Source organism: Micromys minutus, assembly GCF_963924665.1.
Source record: "Micromys minutus genome assembly, chromosome: X".
Classification (NCBI taxonomy): domain Eukaryota; kingdom Metazoa; phylum Chordata; class Mammalia; order Rodentia; family Muridae; genus Micromys; species Micromys minutus.
The window spans coordinates 118,754,536-118,760,301 of record NC_137970.1 but is presented as its reverse complement, the minus strand read 5'-3'; positions in this window follow the sequence as shown (position 1 = coordinate 118,760,301).

Below are 5,766 nucleotides of genomic sequence, written 5' to 3'. Positions count from 1 at the left end.
AAATGTAGCTGAGAATCAATGGTGTATAGCGTTGATTAGCAAATGGTTAGCATGCATGTGAACAAACTGACAGCCAGATCAACTAACAATTTGCTCTGTCTTTGAAACATGTTTTTGTGCAGAGCAAATAAACTTTTAATTACAATTATTTTTGAAATATTCCTGGTTATTAAACTTCCTTATTCCTGTGCAGAAACAAGATAAAAATATTCCTTTGAAATTTGATGACAGAAACCACTTGATATGGACAGTACACAGTTGTGTAGTGTTTAATTGCTTACTCATAAGAAGTAAGCATTTGTCCTTAGTTAGTTATTCTGTTCAATGCCACAAAATGAATAAAAATGTCTTTTTTACTTGAATATATTAGTTTTCTAAGAGTTGGTCTGCATGCATAAAGACAACACTGATTGCTATGACAATTATTGTGTCATTGTGACTCATGCAAGACAATGAAAGTCATTGAGTTTCTCAACTTTCCAAGATTTTTGTAGCATTCCTTTATTCACAGACATCTTACTATATCAAAACTGTATCCCTGAAATTTATGCTCAGTAATCTAATCCTTCATGAATTCTTGACTTCTGTATATCTAGTTATTTTTTTCATTAAATAAAAGTATATTGAATGCCGCCATAAGTTATCATGCTCTATAAAAGAAACAGATATTATTAGGAAGAATGAACCATAACTGTTATTATTAAGGATTTCACATTGTGAAGCCAAGTTACCTGTCTACATAAGTATGACAGACACTAAAATGTGAGGTGTATAAAACAAAATTTGAAGTATTTGGAGTAGTATGAGAGCACTCTAGGGGTTTTTGACACATTTGTAGAGCTGAGAGTTCCCTGTTAATACTCATTCCAATCAAATGACCACATTTTAAAAAAATTTTATTATAAAGCATACTTTTCTAGAAAAGTGGCTTTGGCTATATGTACTTGCCTTTCTGCTAATCACTATAGCCACCCATTCTGACCTTCATGATTCATGTTTACGAATAGCATTGATGACATACAGAGAAAAAAAAAAAGTCAATTCCATCACAAAGTGTCATCTTCATTGCTGCAGTACAATTGTTTTTTAATTTATACCTTCAGGATAACCCACAACATTATTTAGAATGAAAAATATATATTGTAGTACCCATAGGCCTATATTCACACAGATGCACAGATATGTTTACAAATATGTGTGGATGAAGGCATACCCCCACACCCACATAAAGATTTTTTTTTTTATTTTTAGTGTGAAAATCTAAAATCACCTACATAACAAAAGACACAAAATCTATTCTCAGGACAAATTCTCAACCTACAAAAGTAAACTTGCTTGTGTAGAGCTCAGGAATTTTCTTCACAGAAACCTGTTAAAATATAAAGTTTGTATACTATAGTTCAAGAGCTATATTTTTGAAGCCAGTTCATTTAATATCTTTACCTCCTACTTTGAGTTGAGGTTCAAAGATTATTTATTCACTTACTTTTGAATTAGGTTGATAACACTTTTAAGTTTGTGTATATTGCAGTAAATATTAAAAAGTGGTAATGTCTTATACTGTGCTGGCACCACTAAGACCACATGGCACTGCCGGGTATCTTTATCTCAGCAGCTCTACACTGACCTTTAGTACTCTCAACTCCAGGCAGGCTACTAGCTGTTCCAGTGTGGCACCTTGCCACACTGGTCTCTATAGTTAGTTCCAGCACCAGAGGGCCATATGGAATGAATCATAATGTATCTCTAGTTAATATCTCTCCTAGTGTCTCTCTACTAGCCCCAAAATCTCTGGTTCCAGCTAAAATCAGGGTTCCAGAAGTCAAATATTGGCTAGCCTATCATGGCTCCCTGCCATGGACTCTGCTCACACTTAACCATCCCAGTAGTTAAGCCATAAACTCCCAACTGTCCAGTGAAATCATGACTCAATGAGCTGTAATTTATCAATCATATATGTGTATCTCAATCCACAATACATTCACGCGATAAACTCACAACCAGCTGATAAAGATATAAACCACTCATTTGAATAAGATAAATTGACATATAGAAATCCATCCTTTAAACAATATACATAACCACCTAGGGCCAATTAAGGTCACCCAGATCTGGGTCATCCTTCTCCATCTCCATCTTCATTCTCTTCCCTTTACCCTTCTCTCCCACCTCACAAAAACTTTGTTCCCACCTTACTTTGACTGCCCAATCATAGATGGCTTTGACCTAACTTGTGCCAGTCCTCAACTGCATATAAACCTCAACCTACACATGAACTCTCAAAGTGTTCTAGTATATGCTGTCAAAAGTCTTGACATTTTATTTTAAAATTGCAATCACTAACTATCACAAACCTTAATGTATGTCTCAATAATGTTTTATATATTGATGTACCTATTGCCAACAACTAGCTCAACAGACAATATTCCTACCAGGCTATAAGGCACCTTCTCAGTCATTACTACATCCTTTACCTTGTTTGAAAAAGAAATACTTGTTTCATTTCTCTCTATATAATTGTTTTGTCTTTGGCTGCAGAGGTCAGAAGAAGGAATCATATAAGGCATCAGATCTCCTGGAACTGGAGTTAACAAGTAATTTTGAGCCACCATTTGGGTACTCAGACTCAAGCTGGTTTATCTGAAAGATCATGAAGCACTCCCAAACATTGTGTCAACTCTGCTGTCATAACATTTCTTATCCTAATAGTACTATTCCTCTTCTCTTGCCATGACTGGTGTCTTGAATTGATCTTCATATGTTTTATATATCTATCTCACTTTTATATTATGCTTTCTGTTTACAAGCTTCTTTCATGTTACTATATATATTAATAATTATTTATAATTATACCATTTAACCTTAGAGAACATTCTCTTATAGCAGATGTCCTGATCATCTTACTTTTATACCTTTACCATTATCTCTTCCATGATGTTTCTTGAACTTAGCTGTAAAGGTTGTATTTTATAAATGTATAAATTAGTGTTGGGAAGCCCATAGTCATTTTCTCTGCATTTTAAATATTTTCTGCTTTCTGTAATAGTCATCATCTATGGCAAAAAGGTTTCTGGATAAGGGGAAACAGCTACATTCATGTGTGGGTATTGTGCTAGACATTTAGAATGCAGTTAGGAATTATACTAGTTTGGGGAAATGACTGTATTATGTTCTTACATAGGGCCCATGATCTCACTTTCCACAGGTAATTTAAGGTAATAACCATGATTATTTTTCCTATTGATCAGTCAGTAGGTCTCACTGGAGGGCTGTTGGTTACCCAACTTAAATGACTCTGTTGTGCCCTTGTGGTTATCATGATATCCTGGACAATGCTAAGTCTTTGCAGCTGAATGGATCTCTTAATTGTTTAATACTTATACTCAATTTTTATGATCTATTCTAGATTTTTCTAGAATCCCAGAAAAGATATGAAGCCATGAATTTTCTTAGTTTATGTTCCTTAATCTATCTCCTAGTCATCTGGACCGAGCTGCATTTAAGTAGCTACATGCCCGTTTATTTTTTAAAATTATTTCCTTTAGTCATTTGATTATAATATGGCTAAATCATTTCCTCATCCTATTCCTCACTATAAATAATTCTCTATACTCATGTGTTTTATGTAGGTTTTTAGCTGGTATGATGAAATGCCACTATTAAAGCAATTAATAGGAAATAGATTATTCCAATTACTCTTCCACATCACAGTTCATCCACAAAGACAATCAGGGCAGGTATTCAAGCAGAGCAGGAACCTGAAGGTAAAAATTGATTCAGAGGCCTTGGAGGAGTATTGATTATTAGGTTGATTTTTGTGCATTTCTTAGCCATTTTTTTATATCATCCAATACTAAAGCCCACCTTTTGCTTTGCACTTCAACCTCAATCAATAATTAAGAAGATGCCCTAAGGGATTATCTAAAACCTGGAGTTATGGAAGCAATTTTCTACTAATTAATTTAATTGATTAATTTTAAATACGGCCGTTTTATTTTAATTTCTTTATTTTTATTCTGCAATCCTTTTTTACATCCAGACTTCACCCACCTCAGGATCTAACCACAAACTGATCTCTATCTCATATCCTTCCATATACAAGAGGATGCCCCCTACTCCCACCCTCACCTCACCAGACCTCCCCACACCATTGTGCCTCAAGTTTCTCCAGGGAAAGGTCCATCTTCTCTGAGGCCAGACCAGGCAGTCCTCTGCCTGTATATGTGTCAGGGGCCTCATATCAGCTGGTGTGGGCTGCCTGGTTGATGGCTCAGTATCTGAGAGATCTCAGGGGTCCAGGTCAGTTGAGACAGCTGGTTTTCCTGTAGGGTTGCCCTCCTCCTTAACTTCTTTCAGCTTTCTCCAATTTGACCACAAGGGGTCCCCTGCTTCTGTCCATTGGTTGGACTAGTATCTGCATCTGACCCAGCTGCTTGTTGGGACTTTCAGAGGGCAACCATGCTAAGTTTCTGTCTGCAAGCATACCACAGCATCAGTAACGGTGTCAGGCCTCAGAGACCCTTGAGCTGGATCCCAATTTGAACCTATCACTGGATCTCCTTTCTCTTATGCTCTTCTCCATTTTTATCCTTGTAGTTCCTTCAGACAGGAACAATCCTTACGGTGTCCTTGTAACCGCCGATATAGTCCCCACTCTGTATCAAGAAGGTCTTTATAGAAAACTGTGACCAATAAAAATGCAGAGTTTTGATATCCCTAGTCATCAAAAAAATTCAAACCAAAACAACCCAAAGATTCCACCTCACACCAGTCAGAATGGCTAAGATCAAAAACTCAGATGACAGCAGATGCTGGCAATGATGCAGAGAAAGAGGAACACTTCTCCACTGTTGGTGGGGTTGTAAGCTGGTGCAACCACTCTGGAAATCAGTTTTGTGCTTCCTCAGAAAATTGGACATAATACTACCTGAAGACCCAGTTATTCCACTTCCGGGCGTGTACGCCAAATATGCTCCAACATACAATAAGGACACATGCTCCACCATGTTTATAGCAACCTTATTTATAATAGCCAGAAGCTGGAAAGAACCCAGATGTCCTTCAGTAGATGAATGAATACAAAATTGTGGTATATATACACAATGGAGTTCTACTCAGCTATTAGAAACAATGACTTTATGAAATTCCTAGGAAAATGGATGTATCTATAGAATATCATCCTAACCAGATAACCCAGTCACAAAACAACAGACATAATATGCAGTCACTGATAATTGGATACTAGCCCCAGAAAGTTCTAAATACCTAAGAAACAATTCACAGACCATATGAAGTTGAAAAAAAGAAAGGCCAAAAATTGGAAGCCTCAGCCCTTCTTAGAAAAACAAAAAGAGTGTATAGCACCCTCTCAGAGTGGGGTTCACCTAGACCTTAAATCATTAATAACTCAAGAGCTAAGAAGATAGCCTTGTAGCAATTTTTGTTTTTTAAAAATCATTATGTTTAATCTTTACACACCAAGAAAACCTTAGTCCTAAGGCATATATCTATAATACCCTAGAACCTAAGACTTAGGAATGATGGTTGGGGGGGGGGGAGGAAGACTGTAAGAGCCAGAAAAATAAGGAATTTGCTATAAAACTGTGTCTTGTAGGATTACCGGAAGCCACACCCATTAAATCTGTAACTGCTTATAAATTAGCTCAACAACAACAACAACACAATAGACATGCTAAAGTGGATGGGGAAAGGGCTAAGAGGCTTACAAGTGTGCACACATGTGCAGGTACACAAACAAACACACAA